At 37.3% G+C, this 22,644-nt stretch overlaps 1 pseudogene; it reads left to right on the plus strand.

Moving 5' to 3' along the window:
• Positions 1 to 22,644, plus strand: part of LOC130611668 (macrophage mannose receptor 1-like) — an 89,455-nt pseudogene that overhangs the window by 56,317 nt on the left and 10,494 nt on the right.

The following is a 22,644-nucleotide window of genomic DNA, read 5'->3' on the forward strand; positions in this document are numbered from 1 at the left end:
CATGCAGTGTCAGACTTAAAGCTGTTCAGAAATTTTATATGAGGATTATTACCTTGAGCATAATATTAAATGGGAAATTCCGACAGCAAACTATGATTTAGATTATTATTTCATTTAAAGTAAAATTATTATCTGAACCTCCTGAGGGTTTGGGATTTTTACAGCTTTTCTTTTTCTGTTTTTTACAGTACCTTTTATTTATACAGATTTGTTGTTTATAACAAAGTAAACTAGAACCAACCCCCCCAGAATACTCAAATATCCTTGAGACAGTCCAAGTTTGATTAGTTTGATTTATTTGGTAACACAGAAGAGTGCAGGCTCTCATTGAATCATTCAGCTATGACTGGCTCTCCTCATTGCCGCTCTCGATATAGTCACTGACAATTCTAGCACAGGCTGCCAAAGAATATTTTAAGTGATTTTAAGAAAGAGTTTTTTAAAAAACTTGATCTCAAATCTGAAGAGCTGCTATCCCTACTGAATGGAAGCATCTGTAATGTCTCACTTCTTCCAGATGTACTTCCTTCTGATCCCCCACAGGGTATTGGAACATGTCCTGAATCTGATCACATATATTGGATTCCTTTCTGAAGCCATTGCTATAACTTCAATGCCAGTCAAGCCAGCTGGGCTTAGTCTGTGACACAGTGCACTCAATTGGGTAATTATTATTTTTACCTAAAGATAGGATTTCAATCTTGACATAAAGAAAACTCACTTAAAAAACACCTGAAAACTAATGCAGCAAAATCTACAGGTTAAAAAAAAAAATCAGCATTGCATTTACTTTTCACCATTGATGTTTTTTTGCTTTTCAGTTATGTTGAAATTAAGGTGATGTTTTTATTCCCCAGCTGTTCTTATTTCATGTTTTATTCACAAAATATCTTCTTTTAGTAAGATTTTTAAATTACTTCTTTTTATCTTCATTCCTTCTTTTCTCTATCTGTCCCTACACAAGAGCAGAAGTAAATATCATAATAGCAATCACTTATTCTTAACATGGGGGGATCCAAAAAGGGTTGCAGGTACTGCCTGAAAGTCCTTGCTCTAGCAGCAGGGCTCTGTGGCAGCCTGCAGAGCCAGGGGAGGGCAAAAGCTTCCCTTACCCATATTGGAGGCATCTGGTCTCAGCCAAAACCATGAGCTGATCCTTGGAGCCCTTCCACCTATGCTGCTGAATCATCAGCTACCTCATCCATGCTTCAGGAGGCTATGAAAGAGAAAGGGAAGCACTGTACTGCCCCAAAGAAATTGATCCTTCTGCTTTATATGTTTTCAGATCCTCTTAGCCCTCTTCCTCCACCACCATTGCCAGAAAAATAATTCTTCAGTTTGAATCGTAAATTTGTTTGCTGTGCAGTATTACATGCTACATAATATCCTGTCAAACCATGAAGAACAAATAAACATCTGTAATACCTATAAAAATATCCATTCACTTGAAAATAATGTGCATTTTGCCTGATGTGTAAAACTCTTAATCTTCACTGTGCTTTTACATCTTTCATTTCTGATGAAATCACCCACAGTTGGTGCTGTTCAGCTGCAGATGAACACTACTTTCTGGTCTCTATATCCTTGCTTACTCCTTACCATCAGGAGAGGTTTAATTATTAACCTTACCCTATATCAAAGGCTGTTACAATGACATGCCACTGACTTCTGTGGCAGGGGATATCTCCAGTTATTTTCTGTTGTTTTTCTTGTAGGTAGTATGTTGACTTCGGTAGACAATCTGACTGACTCAAACTTTTTAGCAGAGCATGCAGACTTGTACTCAAGCAAGACAAGTGGCTTTTTGGATAGGAATATATAGAAATGTAAATGGTAACTATTTTAACTTCTATAAATAACAAATAGACTCCACTAAATGGACAGAAATATGAATAAGATACACTGTTGTTTTTAAGGAAATAGTTGAAGTACAATAGAAGGTAGTTAAAACCAAAAAAGATAGAATGATAACATTTAATATGAAAATGCTTGGAAGTTGATGGTGTGAAAGGCTGTAGAAATTTGCTTGGCTTCAATTATGGGTCTTGCATGTGTCCACCAAAGGGATGCCTTCATCTGGGTCTGCCTCAATTCAAATATCCTGTCTATATCTGGTTCAGTAGCAAAGACATGGAGACGTGTTAGGAATATCTTTTGAGAAGCACAACAGAGAAGATAGTGTTAAGAAAGCAAGATATAACATGCAGTTTCAGCTGCCCGTACCTGAGGCAATCATGGCGCCTCATTTCTAAATTTGAACAATCCAGAAACTGCTGTAATCAATGATAGTTTTGTGCAGCTGCTTATGTTGCAGTGTCAGTATGGTTGCCTTCACAGAGGACCACTGACTATCTGCGCCACTGACCTCAGCCCTCCGTGAGGACATCTTTCCTACTCCTGAACTGTGAGAAAGCCTTTCCTGCTCGATTAGCTCTGTGCTCTGGTGGGAAACATGGCCTGGCTGGCTCTCATCTTCTCATAGCTGGGGAGCAACCCACGTGGGAGTTGTGGCAGTCCAACCAGAGTCCACAGCATCAAACTCCTCTGGTTTAGTGTAAGGGGAAAATTAGGTATTACAGTAAAAATTTCTTGATTTTCAACGAGTACTGACGAAATACTAATTTAGAAACTAAAATCCTAGCTTTATTTCTTTTCAGTTTGAAACTTTAGTACCCTAGACTAAAATATGGGGATATGCAACTTAAAACTATTGGAAATGGAATGGAAAATCTGCAAATCATATTTTGGAAAAGCAATTATATTGTTTTTTAGAAAAGGATTTAAAGAAATAAAATGCATTAGAAAACATCCACAGATAGAATTTGAAGAAAGCAGGATTGCATTATTAGGCCAAGTAAAGTAATAACATTAATATGAATATTCACTCATAATGGCAAAGGTCTTTGATATGGAACTATTAGTATTGCTACTAACTTTTTCAACAGGGCAGCTGCTTTGGCAAGACAGCAGTGCCTTAGACTTTCTCAGCTGGGGTGAAGGATAGTCCTTGGGGGACGAGCTTGACTGCTGTGTGGAGCTGCCTGCCTTATCCAGCTAGTGGAATATCCTTCCTTGCTCTTCCCAAAGGGGTTTTATTTGTAAGAAACCTAAGAGTAAGTGACTTCTTTAATATTTGCTCTTCACGTTCATGGTTTTATTTCAGTACTAATATCACATACGGTAATTACAAAAGACTGACATAAAAAGCTGTATTTGCAGTCTTCGTTATCACCTGTTTCAGCATTCAGTCAAAAATAATATGAATATATAGTTATCTTTTCTTGTCTGCTCTGTTCATGTTTTACTGCTTCATAACTTCAGATTTTCTTGCATTGTGTGATGAATAATTAATAACTAAAGATGATCGATATTTTCTTTAAGAAAATTTAATCACCTTTGTCATTTTGCTCCAACATACACATATACTTTCCTGTTAACATTTGTATTCACTTTCTATGGGACAATGTTTTGCTTTTCTTCCTCTTCCTGTACTATGATACATGCTGTTCCAGAAAGGGATGGATGAAGCAATTCTATTTAAATAATAACAGAATGGAAGCATGATCCAGAGAGCATATAGTGACCTTTGAAAATAGTAGAAGTGTTTTTGTTAGCTTTTCTTTTTTTCTTTTTAATATTGTGTTTCTGTGTAACCGTGTACCATCTGCTTTGGTCAGGAAGTAGAAATATCACAATATCGTGAGCCAAGCAGCCATGTGGTATTTTGGAGTTTAACTGTTAATGCTGAAAAAAAGTATGATTTCCTGCCCTGTTTCACAACCCTGAGGTTGGGGATGGTTTTGTGGTTCTGTCCTTTTCCGCCACTCAGAGCAGGGCTGCAGGTGAGGGGTATAGCAGACATACACATTCGTAGTGGTGTCAGAGCATTTCCTGAAAAGAAAAATTCTCCTTTTAGGGCAACTCCTAGTTTTCTTTGGATAGTCAGGGCAATAAACACTACAGAAGGCTTATCCTTTGTCGCTAGATATGTTGGAAACACAGAAACTCCCTGTCAACACAGACTTTATTTGATGCAGCCCCCATGTGCAATGCCAAAGTATAGAGAATATTCCCTGACAGATTCTCCAACAGAACAGTATTTCAGCGCAAGCCAATATTACGTTACATTGAGCTCTGCATCCTTCCAAGGGACAATTTAACAATCGCATTCCCTTCCTGTTCACAAACACCCAGGAGCTCAAAGCATTGCTGTGCTTCTGCTGCAGCACCCCAGCTCCTGGTGCTTCCTAGGCTGGGACACACACCCTGACTATCCCTGCGGCTCAGGCTGCCCATGGGGAAGACCTGTTCCTGCACTGGCCGCCATCCCGCTATTCACCCAGAGAGCCAGGAAAGACCTTGCAGATGGCGCCCTCTTTGCACAGCCAGGAAAAACTGCATAAGAAACCTTAAACATAATTGTAGATGCAAATGAGCGATGGTAAATTGAAATCTGCCGGGTCTCTAAGGAACTGTGTGCAGTACAGGAAAAATGGCAAATATCCTCAGTGTTTGACCAAGTTGTCTCCAGTCTCTGCAGGTATGCAGAACCAGTGAAGAGGGCAAGATTTATTAACCAGAGGAGAAGAGAAAGTTCACCTAAACCAGCTGGACACTACCTGTGCTTAGAGATTCTTCGGTTATTGAAAAAGGAGCAAGAAGGGAGCTTTAATATACAAAATAGCAGTTTTATTACAGTGAATATCAGATTAAAAATCAATCTCACCTTTTCATCTCTGTTAATTTAGCAAATGCGTTTCCAGGAGAAGTGATGGGGTAACCTTGATGCAGAGTCCTTTTGCTAACATGAAACTGTCAGGATGAAAATGTGACCTTTTTAGATTTTGGCTAAACATTTGTCTTTATCTTTGACAGCCATTCTTAAAGCCGCTGCAAATGTAGAAGGTAGGATTTAATTTTCCTTCCTAATAGTTTCAAAGAGACACAAAAATAAATATTTGGGATTTTTTATGATTTGGTATTTATTATTTATTATTTGTGGTTTAGATATTTATTTATATTGGCTTAATTTACTTAGTTGCCACTGAATTAATTCCCAACGTAATTTAGCAGTATCCACAAGACATTTAAGGCATCTTAGGATAACTAAATGCTTTGGTAAACTGACCACCTCTTCTTTGCTCCTCCATTTGCATGCTAAGACCTATGAGGGTGACTGACACAGAAACATTAGAATAGGTTTTGTCCCTAGTAATCAAGGGGGAACTTAGACCAATAGTTTTCAATATTGTATTTATTTATGGCTACAGTACACCCACTTCTGTTTGCTGTATTTATTTACAGATGCCAAAAAGGACAAAGAACATGGTCACATGAATATGTGGATACTACTTACTCTGGTCCTCATCATTTTATTAGGAATGAGCTTCATTACTTATTTTTTATTCAAGATCAAAACTCAAAGTGAGACTGAAAGAGAGACGAGGCAGTACAGCACAGTGCTAGAATACAACTGTGCCCTAACTCGAAGGGATGATGAAAATGATTCTACCAACAAAAAGTGAGCAGAGTGTTTTCTAATGGGGTAACACAGCCAGATGATTAAGCTTAAAAAAACATATCTAGCTTGAACAAAGGAAATGCACCTAATAGATATTATGAACTAAAATTAGCAATTATTCCATTCTTTGGAAAGGATTAAGAGCTATTGCTGTATGCTCTTCGAAAAATACTCTCATGACAGTGCAACCCAGTAATGTATAAAATGGCTAATTAAACAAGCATGAAGCTAATGGGAAGTTAGATTTAAAACACCCTATTGTTCTCTCTTTTTAGAGATATGTGGCAGCATCACATACAGGCAAGTGCTGACATACAGTAAGCACTCTTTCTGCAGAGCACTCAACCCCAAAGCCTGCGTTTTAAGACTATATCTCACCATAATGCACTGAAGCATGCATATGCTACTCAAGTAAAATGGTGTTTGGAATAAACAAAAATTTACATGAATTGGTTTTCCCCATTACTGCCTCTGTCTTGCACTCTTTAAAATTAAGTTTTAAAATTAATTTGTACTTTGTGGACTATTTTGAAAGGCCGTTTTTTTCTCCAAATCACTGGTTAAAAGAAAAGTTTGTAAAGATCAGGCTAATCTGTATTGGCCCTAGTGAGATAAATTCACATGAAATAACAGCACAGTAGTTCTACCGTTGATCGGAGACAATAAATGCCAAATGTATACATAGCGCTCAGTCTGTCAAGTTACCAATCAAAATTAAATTTTCCCTTCCAGGTTAATTCTTCACACTGAAAGAGTTGATATTGTTCAGTTCATCAAATGAAATGAGTATAACTCTTGTAGTAGTGAAGACCTATTTGGCCAAAAACTGTCCACATATTTTTTTCTGAGTTTCCCAGGTACATATGTATGAGATTTCAAGAGCATTCATTTAAAGTGCACTCTCTGTTTCTTTGTCTTTGAGGGTATAGACTTCGCAATCCCAGAGCAGAACCAAGAAAGATAATTCAGCAGAATGATGTTATACTGTTTGAACTTTGCCACTTGCAAATGGATGGAAACTTCACTTTCAGATGCAAAGTTTGAATTTTGTAATTCGTTATAGATTTCAAAATACCACATGTGACAGGATATTTCCTTATTTAGAGCCCAGAGTTTTCTCTTTCAACTAAAACTTTCCAAAACTGAGAAGGAGCCACCACCAGCTGGTTCCTTAAGGACTTCTACTGCAGCAGTTAATTTCATCTCATCTGTTTGTGAATATGAAGAAAGAAATGAAACACTTGTATTTTTCTACAGCCTTAGCTTTCTTGTCTTTTGTTCATACTGCTTTCCAGACACTTGGTGAGTCTTTGTCTTTTGTCCCCTGCAAGAGTGGATGTAAACGCGGGCATTTTTGTTGTCTTGCTTGTTTCTCAGGCTCTTAGAGATTTTCAAGCAGCTTGACTACCCTGCATTTTATATTTATCCTAACCAACTGGTGTGGTCTTAGAAGCTTAAATAGGTACAGAATCAGAGATTTTGGTTCATTTTTAGAGTCAAGACAGAATAAAGCTGGGAATCAGAAGTCAGGAGAGTCATGTGTGCAGATAAAGATTTCCTTTTGGATACAACTTAATTATTGGCTATGTCTGCTCTGTGAAGTTCATGGACTTCACAGTGTGCTTCACAGTCTTTGTCTGTATATGTGAGTGACTTACAACAAATGAAAAAGAGAAAGGAATTAAATAGGGTGTTGTATGTGTATCTCCTAGCCTTAGGATGAGGTTGTGTGGATGAGATGGAGCTTGTGGACTGATGTGAGATGTAAGATTGTGGCTGAGTAGACACTAATGAAAGAAACAGAACAAGCCTGAAATAATCACTATGGCTTTTAGTGTAAGGATGAGAGGCATAGTTATGCTGCATGCTGTATGATGTCTTGAAAAGCAGGCAGCTGTGTTCAGACTGATGCCCAGCACTGAATGACCTGCTTTACATGCCAAGAGTACAACTGCAGTACTGGGCAGCCTTTCCCAGAAGGGCCTGTTTGTCTTGATGGAATACTAAATTAGGCTGCCTATAATCCCATGGAGGTGTTAGCTAGTTTTTTCAGCATTCACACATTGCCTTTCCATGACAATGTACAGACAGACAGGCCCACAGCTATGGTATCTTTATCTCTGTATGCTGCTCAGTGTTGGTTCTTGTGAGAATATTTGTGATTCGATTGTGTGAATTACATCAACTTCTTATGATACACATTCTGATGAGAGAATAATGGAACAAGGCGAGATAACAAGTCACTGTTCCATGGTTTTTCTTCCTAAAAAAGAAATCCAAACCATAAAGAACATGCCGAAGGAGCAAGAGTCACAGGAGGCTCACTCACTGTCTGTATTAAGCACAAATGCAAACCCATGGATATGAGCTAAATCTGTAGCTCATGAAGTGATGGCAAACTTCCAAATCTTCAGTAAGGTCTCTTGAAAGAAATGTGTATTTCAGTGGAAAGTTAATGAAAATTGCATTATAGTGATGACATTTTTGATGCTGCCATGATGTACTTTATGTGCTCTTATTCCTCTCTATTGTATTTACATGTACTTACCAGAGGAAGGGAAAAGCCCTGTAACTACTTCAATCTACTAAAAGATGTCTCTGTCATGCCACAGCATTCCTTACAGAAGAAACAAAAATGTTTCCTATAAGTCTACAGTCAGGGTAAAAGTTGTCTGGGTGTGTCTATCAGTAGCTAACACCCAGGAAAAGACCAGTATGCTTTAAATATGACTGCATTCAGCAGAAAATAATCTGAAAAGTGAGACTAAGCCTAATTCTCCTTGCCTCATCGCTATTTGTGGTAACAGTAGTATAACTTTCTCTACCAATGCTAATCCTTGTTCTGTATTACAAGATTGGTTTACAGTCAATGGAAAGATGCAGTTTCTTTTCTGAAAGACATGAAATGAGAAAATTGGCTCAAAGGTCTTACTGAAATAGCAGCAGTGCTAGCCCTTCCCTTGTAATGTCTGAAATTACATTTCAAGACAAAGTTATCCTAACAGACAAATGTATGTGCATCTGAGAGCAGGATGAAGGACACCAAAATACGGCATTAATGAAGATATTAGAAAGGCTGCCCAAAAGCTAACTTTTCAGTGCTATATCGCAGACTCACTATTTGTCATTTTGATGGGAATTGCACTGGAAAACCAGTGTAATTCAATATCAACCACCAATTACTACCACCACAATTTTGACTAGTATTACTGACAGTTATTTCCTGGTGCAATATTACATGGCATACCCTGAAATATCCCAGGACATCCTCGATATAAACTTGCAAACATGAAGTATTTGGCATTATAAAATTGCTGGGACACTGACGCTTGAGTCTACAATTAAAAAAGAATGTTAAAAATCTGAAGTGAATCAGCAATAAAGAAACACAATGAAAAATAGAAAACTTCTCTTCTAATGAATCAATCAAGAAATTCCATATACTTTTCTCAACAAAAGAGAAAGTTAGGGGAAGTTTTAAATACAGCTCATTAGCACTTGCCCAGGGAACAATTTTGCTAACAGTAAGCTCTCGCCAGACAGTTTAGAAATTCCAATTACCTAAAAAAACATGCAGACTAGAAATAGGGAATACTTTTTTCAAAATTTATCAAATCATTTAGGTTGGAAAAGACCTGTAAGATCATTGAGTCCACCTGGAAATCTAACACTTCCACTTCCAACACTTAACCATGTCCCTAAGCACCACATCTACACATCTTTTAAATACCTCCAGGGGTGGTGACTCCACCACTTCACTGGGCAGCCTGTTCTAATGCCTGACTACCTTTTCAGTGCATAATTTTCTCCTAATATCCAATCTAAACCTTCCGTGGTGCAGCTTGAGGCCATTTCATTTCATCCCATTGCTTATTACTTGGGGAAAGAGACTGATCCCTACCTTGCTCCATCCTTCTTTCGGGTAGTTGCAGAGAGCATAAGGTCTTTCCTGAGCCTTCTCTTCTCCAGACTAAACAACTCCAGTTTCCTCTGCCATTCCTCATCAGACTTGTGCTCCAGACTCTTCACCAGCTTTGTTGCCCTTCTCTGGACCCCTTCAGCACCTCAATGTCTCTCTGTAGTGAGGGGCCCAGAACTGGACACAGAATTCGAGGTGCAGCCTCTTCACTGCTGAGTACATGCGGATGATCACTGCCATTGTCCTGCTGGCCACACTATTTCTGATACAGGTCAGGATGCTGCTGGCCTTCTTGGCTGCCTGGGCACAAGCTGGCTTATGATAAGCAGCCATCAATCAGCATCCCCAGGTTTATTCTGACAGCTTTCCATTCACTCTGCCCCAAGCCTGTAGTGTTGCCAATGTAATTAATGATGGCATAGTTCGAAAATAAAATTGTCTATCATTGGAAATGTTTGCATTTCAGTTGTATTTCAGCCAAGCGTTATTCAGGCATACGCCATGAGCTGCTGAACAGGTTTTCAGTGTAGATAATGACCAAGGTACAGTTTTGCTTTATTGATCTCTTTACACTATTATTTTTTCACCTGGAGATTATCAAATTGACTGAGGAAACTCAAAATAAAGGATGACAGGCCCATCTCTGCTGAAATCAATGGCAAGCTCTTTTTTGCTTAACAAAGAACAAGCTAACAGAAGAGTATAGGTTTGGAGAGTCTGAGCTAATTTGCTCCAGAATCTCATTTCATAAGTAAGCTTGTAGTTAAATTTTCTCATAATTTTTTGGGCAAGGTGCTTATACAAACTGCAACACTAAATTTCCTTTTTCTCATACAGACAATGACAGATTTTGGAATACAGATCCTTTAACAGGAACCTACTACCAGATAAACTACCAGTCCGCTCTCACGTGGCAACAAGCAAGGAAGAGCTGCCAGCAGCAGAATGCAGAATTATTAAGTATCACAGAGATACATGAAGAAAAGTATCTAGAAGGCGAATTAATAAGCAAGACTCAGTTAAAAGAGAAGCAAGGAGGTTTTTGGACTGATTACAAATGTTTCATTGTTTTAATAACATTATGATGAATAGCTGATATAAAAATGGTATATGTATCTATAAAACAGATTTTTGCAAATACTGTACAAATTTTATACAAAACACTATGAAAAATCTAAAGACTTTCTGGATTTATGCAAGACTAGAATAAAGGCCCTGTATTAATTCCATTATAATGAAGCAAACTTGTAACAAATATTATCAAATATTTGTCAAATATCAGTGTTTCAGTTTTCAAAGCTTATTCCTTACATATAACTATAGAATAGCCTTACATTCAGATAAACTATTATGCTAAACAGTCTTTTGCCATTCACTACCCTTATTTGCAGAATAAACTGTTTATTGCCAGTAAATAAGGAATCTGTACTGAAACTTAGAAAGCAGACATTTATTATCCTACTCTGAACTTTGACAATGCAGACAATTTCCTAAGAAATTTTATTAGTATTCAACTCTTTTGGTTACCTAGATCTTATTGACAGCAAGAGATCCTCTCTCTGGATTGAGTTGAACAGTCTGAATCTCAACAGTGGCTGGCACTGGAGAGGTGGCATTCCCTTCAGGTACTTTAAGGGGGCACCATGTAATCATTTTCTTGGCAGTTTTTTGAATTAATGTTTCCCGACAGTATGATGAATGCATATTAATTACAGTCTTGTAGTATTCCCCATGAACATGAGGGAATTGAGTTGAAAGCTTATAAAATATGTGAAACTAAAAAGCTGAGAGTGATGCTTTTCTTCACTGGGTATATCACAAGTAACTTCAAGCAAAAGAGCTAAATAAACTCATTTTGTACCAGAAACAGACTCAATGAGAAGCCCTAGTTGAGCTGTAGCATACTAAAAATGCCTTCAAGTCAGTTAAATACTCTGTGTTTCTCTTCAGCTCTCACGATGGTTATCAGACCCTGCATCCTGCAAGGACTCAGCTGTCAGTGAGCATCAGTCTTGCAAAGCCTTCCCCTTCACTGTTTATGCTTTTCCTCTTTCACTCTCTCCTCTTTAACATTCAAGTGAGACTGTAAATAGAGTTCACATCACTGGCAGTTTATCTTTGAAAGTAACTTGATTGTCATAGCAACAGCCAGTTGCAGAAAATACTGTATGTTTGCTTGGTGAATAAATGCACATATATATTGGCCTTCCACAAGTCTCAAAGGTGCCACCTGTTTTTATCTCGCACGGAGGACAAAGAGAAAGCCCAGAGCTGCTAGAGGGTTTTCTACCTTTAGCTGAGCTGGTTAAATTCCTTAAGCCTTGCAGAGAAGAGGAGCAGCTGGCTCTCAGGTCAAACATCCCACACCCTTGAAGTTCCTTTATTCCCATGCGGTGGCTATTATGAATTAATTATACATGTCCAGTTTACTGCAAAATTATTGTAAGTTGTATCTTTGGGGGGGGGGAAGGAAGTTACCACTCTGCAGATCTCTCTAAGAAGGGGAAAACACTGTCCATTCTCCAGGGACAGTGCTCATGGAGAACCTTCTGGAGAGCTGATTGCAGTGGCAAGCAGAGAAGAGACAGCAATTGTGAGTGCGTGTAACTGGGCTCTGATTGCAGCAAGGAGCAAATCAGCAGCCAAGCTGCCAAAGGGATATGCAGAAAGGTCCTTTCCCAAAGACTTGAGTGGAACTTTTTTGTTCCAGCATACCACTGAAAGCTATTGGACCAGAACCTCATATAGAAAGGAAAGACTCCCCAACAAGGGCATTGTGGAAATGAGGAAATTAGTTTTCACATACGATTTGGTATGTCCCATCCAAAAGGTTTGCCTTATACTTTATTTTAGGCATTTAATATTATTATTTTTGTGCTCTGCTGAACACATCTCTTGAAACTAGAAGCTATTTAACATGCTCCCACAAAGAGGAAGCTTACCCTGCCAGGCTTCATCCAGAGTAGGTTCCCACTCTTCCCTGCTCAACCACCAGACATGTCTAACCAACTGGTGGCACTTTGCTTCTGTCTCATGTTTTTAACAAATAATATTAATTCACTAAGCTTGGTTTAGCTCTACAATGCAGAGCTAGAACTCTAATTTTAAAGTTTTGAAGTCTGCTTTTATTGTTAGCACCTGATGGTTCTTACTCTCAAGGACACTCTTCTCTCTTTACATTTGTAAAATTCCTTGTCTGAATATGAGCTATGTTAAGATGTTACCTTACTGTGTGCCTGCCCCAAAATATCAGCTCAAACTTAACCTGTCTGATTTTATGAATGTACATGAGTGTTTTAAGCTCAGTACTTAGTCCTATTAGTATAATTGGGTCCTGGCAACAATTGTGTGTAAAACTAGATGTTTCATGAGCTGTGAAACTATGAACTCCGATTTCCTACAGTCTGTGTTAGGGCATTGCAGCTGCAGCAGTAACAGGTACCCTGGGCTCGTCAGTCCAGCATCTACTGACTGGGCAACAACATAATTTATTCTGCAACTGGTTGTGAGCGATGTATTCCTTAAGGGAGGTACTGCTGATCAAATAGGGAGGGGAGGGGGGAACAAGAAAAGGACTTGCTGCAGTCTTTCCATCAGTGCAGGCTTAAAGTTTGGTATTTCTATAGTGTGAGCCAACAGTTTCCACAAAACTTATAGGAATGTCTTATTTTTGAGACTACTATTCTGTAATTAAATATGGCAGAAGTGTTTGTTATGCAACAAGCAAAAATTATAAAGTAAAGAAGTGTTTGATGGGTAGTTTTAAATTACATTTCTTATCTCCAGTAGAAAAGTAACTGTAGCAAGTCCTGAGTTTGCAATTGGCATATGAAAATGCTGGAAGTAAATTGCTCTTTTAGCTGCTGACATAGAATATGTGTTACATAAAATTAATTTGATTTTTATTCAAAGAAGGAAATCCTGAGCCTCAGCCTGAGAAACTGTGCAGTACTAAATCCTACAAGAGATGCCAAATGGGAAAAAACAGCCGTGTGACCTGACAGTTGGCTATATCTGTAAAAAGGAAAACTCCACACTGGATCCTTTCATTCTTCCGTCAAGTATGTCAAGCAAATAAAAACCCTTTGACAAAAACAGGATTTATGTCACTAAATGAAATTTCATGGCTATTTGAAATATTTTTTTTTAAAAGCATTGTCATTTGTTGTTCTGCTTTAATAAGTGGCGCAGCACAAAGCATACTGTTGTTTTTTTTTAACCAAATTGTTTAAATATTGAAATGTTGTTGGAACCTGGAAACCACAGAAGCCATTTTTATTTCAGGTTACTCTTCACAACTCCAGAGGCACTGGTCTAAGCCATACACCTTCACAAATGTATCATGGACTGCATGAATATGAAAATGAAGTTAGAGATGCCTCACCCTTCATGCGGAGCATTCTAATAAGAGAACACTGAGACTTATCATGGAAAGCTTGGAACAATGGTACCAATAGGCTCAACCAGCTTCTCAGTGGGATTTCTGGAGAACATAAAGATGGCAAAATTAGCAAGATCCTTCACTCCACTTTTCTACTATGCTTTTCTCTGATTTATTTAATGAAACTTAGTATGGAAAGCCTTCTGTGTAGAGAGTTATTTGGGCTGCAGTAATAATGTCTTTAAAACATAATTGAGTGGGGTACATTGTGTGAAGACACTACATGGAATTCCAAAATAGTCCTCTGTCCAGAAGCTATTATTCTCCTCTTTTGTTTAAATGCAGTATGTTTTCTACAAAAGTCCAGTGTGCAACAATGAAGTCTAAAATGTACAAGGAATGAAGTACTACTTATTTATAAACATTTAATTTTCCTGATTTCTAATGTACTTGCAATTATTCTAGGCTTCAGTTTGCACAGCTTAATAACTTGAAATATCTGTTGATTTTCAGGTGATGCAGAGCCTGTTAAATGCCCAGAAGGTTGGCTGATAGAGATCACTGTTTTGTGGTTCACAGAGATCCCAGAGACTGGAAAGAAGCCCTCATTTCCCGCAATGAGAGCAATGGCAATCTGGCCAGTATCCACAACCCTGAAGAGCATGGTTTCATATTTTCTCAACTTGGCTACAGTGAGTATTTCTACAGATTTCTATCTGATGTAACAGATTTCTATCTATTGATATAGTTGTAGAATTATATTATTAGACATATTACAGGTTTAAAAAATATATCTTTTTTTGTTTGTTATGAATATTTATAGGGAAGCCCGCAGATATGTAGGTTTAAAAACCCCTCAACTGAACACCAAAAATACACAAGGGGTCATTGGTGCTGTCTTCATTTCCTTTTTCTTTCTGTTTTGATTTTAATTTGTGGTGTTGGTTTTCTGTTGGTTTTCTTTTTAATATTTTTTTTTACTGCATGAAATCACTTAAAGGAAATAGCAGCTGAAGTTACTGCAATATTTGGGCTGATTATCTGCCTCAAACACCTTGTAGCTATAGATACAGTAATGAGCTTTTACAGATAAAGCTGAGGAGTCTCATTTCCTGCTGGTATCTAATTTTTTAACTTTTTAACAGAAGACTGTGTATTAGATCTTAAAATAAACTCCATTGTTGTTTAATCTGGGTGAATTTCTATTGTACTTTCTGCTTATTTGCATGAAGTTTTGCTCCTATGGACTATTTCTGATTGGGTACTAACACAGCTGAATTTCTGTTCTTAGAAGCTGTGGACGAGCTATGGATTGGTCTGAATTACCTCAACACTCAAATGTACTTTGAGTGGAGTGATGGAACTCCTGTGCCATACACCAAATGGTTGCCTGGAGAACCAACCCATGCAGTCAATGGGCAAGAAGATTGTGTCACTGTGGCAGGAGAGGTAGAATCATTCCACATTTGTGTAGCACTATACTATTTGCTTTTTGTTTCTCTTTCTAGGGTTTTTTTGAATGCAAGTCAGAAACAGGTCAGAGAACGGCATCTTTGTTCACTACAAAAGTTGTTTGTTCTAAGCTAAATTTAAAATTACATTAAAGATAACTAAATCAATGCTCATATCTGATTGTGAGTACATTATATGCCAAGCAAACCTTAACAGTCTGCCTGTGACAGTTAGCTTAATATAACCACACAATTAAGCATAAATACTTGGAATTCATTAAAAAGTACAGATCTTTATTCTCCCACTGAAACAATATTTTAAAAAATATAATCAATAAAGTTTCAAAAACAAACAGGTTCTACCTCACTATTTTTCACCTCTTTCCAAACTGAATCTAGGATGGATACTGGGCAGACAGTGCCTGTGATAGAAAGAGACTCTGCAGAAGAGTCTCACTACAAGGAGTTTCTGGGACAGCAAAGGCTGATCCTGCCTGCCTGAAGGTAAAAAGAAAGCTTAACCAAGAATCTGGTTAGCAAAAATCCATTGCACAATTTCCAAGTGTGAAGTCTGTTTTCACAAGTTCCACTTGACATTGATAGTTTTTGCCTCCCTCTTCCCCTCCCCCAACAAGTGTGATTGTACATCAGATTCAGGGTGATAATTTTCATTATATTCCCTTTCTTAAAATAGTTATTTTGAAATTTTTTTAGTCAATATGAGTCATGCCCATTATCTCTCAGAACTGTCTGTGAAAGAGGCTGAAGCCATTACTGAGGTTTTCTACATATTTGTTATATTATTCTACAACCACCTGTGGTTGCCTTAAGACGTACTAGAGACTGGGGTCCATTTCTGGACTATGTGACATAATGCAAGATGATGACAAATTTCACTATTGAGGCCAAACTAAAACAATCAAATTGCTTTTATGAGTGAGTTTGTTTTGAACAAGTAATTGTATTCTATTGCTTTCTTCCCACACCCCTCTATTTTTCCCTCCTTTTACTTTCCTACGTACTACAGTTCTGTATTTAGTAACATTTCCCACAACCCCATACGGGGAACAGAGCTAAGACTTATTGTGCTAGATAGAACTAGGCAGCAGTCAAATACTGAAACCAGATTTTATTTACCTTTCTTGCGTACAGCAAGCAAATCTTGAGCTGGTATAGAAGGGAAAAAGTGACTTGGAATTCAAGTGTAATTTTGAGGTTTTTGCTTTTCAATATTTTTTTATGCTACCTCTTCAGTCAGACTTTTTAGGTGAACTGATGAGTCCAAATAATTAGTCTAGTTACTATTCTTCTGGCATTGAAACGTCAGGAAACTTGAGTTAGCATCTCACTATAAAACAGACTACTCTTTGGTTCTGAGCAAAGAAGTATTTTATTCACCTTATTCTGAATGCACTCTCCATTCTGTGTGCCTCTGACTTCTTTATCAGTTACTAACTGTTAAAAAAGCTGGACTCATGCATTAAATCTTCTGTCTACATGCTTAGTAAGCTTAATTTCCAGTAGCATACTGGAATTCAACTTAATACATTATCATATTTGGTTATATTAAAAATAAGTTGATTTAAGAGTATACACTGAAGTTAACTACTATAACGTATGCTTTTACTACTGCAAGTAAATTTCACATGTTCTTGACAGGGCTGGGAAAGACATGGTTTTTACTGCTACCTGGTTGGACGTATCTCTGTAAACTTTTTAGAAGCAAAGAAAACCTGCGAAAAGAGCAGTAGTTATTTAAAGAGTATAGGAGACAGGTATGAAACAGTTTAAAATTGTGTAGCTGATGCAATAGTATTGGAATTTTTTAAAATAGTTGAGAGCTTTTTTTGGAAAAAAATGTGAAACCAGAAAAAAAGAATATACTTTTTCTGAGGAAAAAAAAACAAAACAAACCAACAATAAATACCGTGTGTCTTTTCTAACTAAATATATTTTACACATTCATGTTTTCCAGCACTTTACTCTGAAAAAAAACAGATCACAGCTTCTTCTGTTTGTAAGGAGGAGTTTTTCACTATAGTGCAGCTTCACCTGCTATTGAAACTAGTCTATCTGGTACCAGTTAAGCACATACTTCCATGTAAAAGGAAACCTAACAGAGACTCCATTCATTCTAGTCTTGTGTAGTTTACGATGATGAGAAATGGCAGACTAAGGGAAAGCTAGGCTTAACCCCTATCTGACTTCTGTCATTTCAGATATGAGCAAGCTTACCTACCAGCCTCATTGGTCTGAGCTCTGAGAAGTATTTTTGGATTGGTCTCTCAGACACAGAATAACAAGGCATGTTCAAGTGGGTGACTGCTGAAGGCGTTCTGTAGACAAACTGGAATGCAGCAATGCCTTACTCTGCCATTGGAATAAATTTATGCTACTAAGGAACTTTCTATGTTATAATTCTAAACTGTTACCCAAATTTGCTAAAATATATTCATATGATGGCACATACGAACATTCTGCCTTTGAAACAGGAGCGTCACTGATACATATACTCAGCGCTGTTGAGGCCACACCTCGAATACTGTGTTCAGTTTTGGGCCCCTCACTGAAAGATATTGAAGTGCTGGAGGGGTCCAGAGAAGGGCAGCAAAGCTGGTGAAGGGTCTGGAGCACAAGTCTGATGAGGAACAGCTGAGGGAACTGTGGGTGTTCAGTCTGGAGAAGAGAAGGCTCAGGGGAGACCTTATCACTCTGCAACTACCTGAAAGGAGGTTGTAGTGAGGTGTGGGTCAGTCTCTTCTCCCATGTAACAAGTGATGGGATGAGAGGAAATTACCTTAAATTGCACCAGGAGACGTTTAGACTGGAGATCAGGAAATGTTTCTTCACCGCAAGGGTTGTCAGGCATTAGAACAGGCTGCCCAGTGAAGTGATGGAGCCACCATCACAGGAGGTATTTAAAAGGCATGTAGATGTGGTGCTTTAGGGACATGGTTTAGTGGTGGACTTGGCAATGTTATTTTTACAGTTGGACTGAATGATCTTATAGGTCTTTTCCAACCTAAATGATTCTGTGATTTTCTATGATGCCATGAAAGTACTTCTTTCCTGGCTCTTCACTGCAAAAGTAAAATCAGAGTGGAAAGCATGAAATCCCTCCCAGCCTGTGCTGCCAGATCCTTGCAGTGAGTGGTATAGGAAAGAGGTAGGCACGGGGTTATTCATGTGCTTGTAAAGCTTTTCAGAGGGGAGGGAAGATGATGAACTCCATTTGCTGGTTTCCTCTTTTCACAACACTCTTCCTTTCAGCAGACACTACACTTAAAATTTTGAACAATCTTTGGTAAACTAATCACATGAGCTGTAAAACTGTCTAGGGAACCACTTTAAAACACATTTCAATTTTCTTTTATATGTCACAAAGGAAATGAAGCTGTTTGTGTTGTCCTAAGGACTGGAAATGCAGCTGTACTATGGGATATTCAGAACTTTGAAGTAAAGGCAAAATTTCTATGCAAAAAACTAGCTGAAATAATCACTCTTCCTCTTGTTCCCCAAACCATTTCTGATTCCAGATGTCCCTTGGGCTGGGATACAAGCGATAGCATTCATTCATATTTCAGAGTAATTATTATTTTTTCCAACACTCCCACTCATGAGACAGAAGAGCATCAAACAGGGCATCTAAACTCAGAGAATGGCATGCTATTGCATAAACATAGTAAGCTTATGTACAATATACAGAGCTATCGCTCTGGCAGTGATACATTAGGTTATCCAATTAGCATAATCTTTAATCCATGTTATATCTCATAACTGTAATGGAATTTTTCCTAGTTTGCTTGTATAAGGCAGTCAGCAGATTTGTCTTTAACATGCTGAAACATTGTTCTACCTATATCTATAGGGTTTTGTGAGAGAGGAAAAGCAAAAGAAAACATGAAGCCCGAGATTTTTGCAAAGAAATAGAAGGAGACCTGGCTGCCATTAGAAGCGAAGAGCAAACTGATAGAAAACTTAAAAATGTAAGTAAACAAACTATCTAGTAATTTATATTTTTGTGCAACAATAAATTTATATAGGACTAAATTATAATATGTTTGTGTTGCTCCTGAGATAATTAGCTGAAAACCTTTATCTGTTTAACATCGTAGTCATAAGAAAAAGAGCTGAGAATATGTTTCATATGGGTACCATTTTCAAAGACATTTTTGGAGTTCCTAAAATTTGTCATCAACTGCAAATCTCTTAAATTAAAGAATACCAATCCAACAACCAAACTGAATGCTTCTCCTTCAGGCCCATTTGTAAGATTGTTCAATGAACTGTCTTGAAATTAAATTGTGTCTTCCAGAAAATCTGAGCATTTTATTTCTAAAATGAACACTAATTACGACATCAGTGAAGAAAAATAATGTGCTGTGTTTTCAGCCCAATCATTTGCAAAGTAGCAAATTTTAAGGCATGACCTTAACCTACTTGTTAATGGGAGTTACTTGACCCCTTTTGTTATTTTTAAAATCTCTTTAAATTTTATCTTCAGTAAGTGTGAGAGTTATTGTCCCATGTAACTTTCAAAATTTAGCAGCGCTAACCACACACATCCCCTTCCTCCATGATACGCTTTTTCATGCTCTAGAAAAAGAAACACCATCATCTCAGCCTTTCTGGATAGGTTTGCAGTGTTTGGATTCTGATGTTGGGCTTTCCTGGAGTGATGGATCACCAGTATTTGACCTCGCCAGTTTCCTTCTGTTCTGACCTTGGCTGTTGTAGCTGTTTTCATGACTGGTGAGGATGAAATTTATATAAGAATTCCCAAAAGGTCTACCTAGGTAACTCTAAATCGTAATTCTCTCTGCTGGTTTAAAAGAGGCGAATAAATCCTGAGTCTACACTATCACAACAGTGATGGCATAGAAAACTAGGTAGAGTACTAATTACAGCTACAGACATGATTATCTACGAGGCAAACACAAGAAATGTTTCTCTTGATTTTTATTAGTCTCTGGTGATACACTGCCACATTCTTTTCCCCTGCTATTGATTTATAACCTCATTTGATTCAAGTTTCCATGGGACTGCAAAAGCCTGTAAAACACTGCATAAACCCATTCTTTTTTCTTGTGGAGTGACTGTATTGCTTTAATAGCCCACATCATAGACTGCACAGGTGTAAGAGGAAAGTAAGGAGTGGTTTGAAACTTCAGTTCTACTTCTCTTTCCTTCCAGAGTACAACTTTTTTCCCCTGTATGATAAGAATGAAAAACAAAGCTGTGTTTCTTCTTTAGGTGGATTATGAGAAGAATGCTTATATTGACAACATTGCATTTGAATATTGTGGAGCAATCAGGAAAGAGTCTTCCATGTTCTGGATTATGGTGCCCTGTCATAACTGGATTTGTAAAATAAAGAAAGGTAGGTTACTTTATACTCTAAATTCACATTAGGAATAAATTTAAGATTAATCCCATTCTATCAAAACCGGAATTTCTCCAAGTTACATGCTGGTAGAAAATTTGGTAGATTGAACGGGAATTTTGCTTAAGGACAAATAGGCCAAAACATATAAATACTTTCAGAATGAAAGATTTCAACTGTTCCTGATAAATTTTTTGTTTTGTTTTGTTTTATTTAAGAGCGTATTATATGATAAGCTTTGCTAAAAATATACTTGCTTATACAATTATGAAATTATAGAAAATAAGGTAAAAGCAACCTCAAGGTCTTATCTGGTAAAATCCACTGCTGAGCACAAAAGCATTTTTTTATCAAAACAGATGCTTTAACTGACATGAAAATATACATTTCTTGGAACTTTCACTTACAGGAAATTCCCAATTTGGGGGTTAAGGGGGCAGAGAGGGAAAAAAAAATACAATTTGGAAGAAAAAAAAATCACTTTAAATGTCTGTCTCCTTTGTGAATAGAAACTCCTCCACCCAGGTGTAGCTAGAATGCTACACAAGGACACTCTAGTCACCTACTCTAATCCACCTACTCTAATCTAAAGTCTACCAGCATACTAGAATCATTCACTTTGTAATATGACATGTAAAGAAACTCCTATAACAACAGGCTTGCTGAAATGAAGGTTATTTTTTTTATGGCTCCCTGCACTCCTTAACACAAGTAGTAAGGGTTAATGTTTAAAGTGATATTTTTCTAAATAACATTATTTCTTTTCTGTGCTAGTGAATTATTCAGAATAATCTGATTTTAACCAAAACACATTGTCCTTGCTTCTCATGCTTCAAAAGTAATAGTCATGGATATCTATCTCAGAGAAATGTAAAGATACATTTCCTGGTAACTTCTTTTGTAAGACCTCACCTGCATGATCAGCACTAAACTAAAAATCATTAGCAAAAGTGTCAGTAGTTGTATACTGTTAATTATTAGTGGTATATAAAGGACAGAAATTACAGCCTGAAGAAATTACCATCACTAGTCAGCAGTGCATAATATCATACTGAAAGATGTTGAAAGAGTCATAATACTTTGTACTTCCAGAAAAGAAATACACTTTTTCTTTTAAATCTTTTAATGAATCATGCCAGAGACTATTTTTAAAAGGTGACATGACTTTTTTTTTTACCCAAGCAGGTGTGTTACACACTTACTTTATTTACTGTAATTACACATACAGCAACACAAACATTACAAATTATTCCATGGAAAAAAGTTAAAAAGGTGACATTTGTCTTACATTTTTATGCATGCTGGCCTCACATGTTTGAAGAAACATTGCTCCAGTATCCCACTCTGAGTGATGCGGAAATTTCTCATTTCAATTTTTTCTCAAAAATTGATGGAAATTCAGTCAAATGTGATTCTTAACAAAGTGGCTTCATAGAAAAAAACAAACACCAAAGAACCCAAACAAAAGAACAAAACAGCCAAAAGTTTCATAAGTAAATGAATACTAATACAATTTAAAACACTTCAAAGCAAAAAACAATGCTTAGTATTTGAATTTCTTGTCCAGATATACGACAACGTCCATGAAGGATCTCTGAGGTGAAGTGTTCTTATGCTTCAGTTTTCTTTCAGAAACAAGTACTCATTCAGATTAACTTCAGTCATTTAATTTAGGCAACACTCCTGATGTGCAAGATGCACTTACAAAAAAAAATCTACCAAGACAGAGATGTAGGCCTGTAAAGCCACTGTTATACCCTGAACATCCATGTTTTTCTCTGTACCAAAGATACTATATATATATATTCTGTGTTGAATATGTAAAATATGAAAAATTTATAGACATTAAGACACTTTCCACTAATTGAACACTTATACTGGTTTAATATTTCAGAAACGTATTACACCTTCATTTTTTTTTTCCCATTTCATTACAGGGACACTCTTAAAACCAGAACCTCTGGACCCTCCTGCCAGTATGCTTCTGTT

This window comes from Pezoporus wallicus, unplaced genomic scaffold (genome assembly GCF_028554395.1).
Source record: "Pezoporus wallicus isolate ANWC-B61680 ecotype Strahan unplaced genomic scaffold, APGP_CSIRO_Pwel_v1 scaffold_2584, whole genome shotgun sequence".
Classification (NCBI taxonomy): domain Eukaryota; kingdom Metazoa; phylum Chordata; class Aves; order Psittaciformes; family Psittacidae; genus Pezoporus; species Pezoporus wallicus.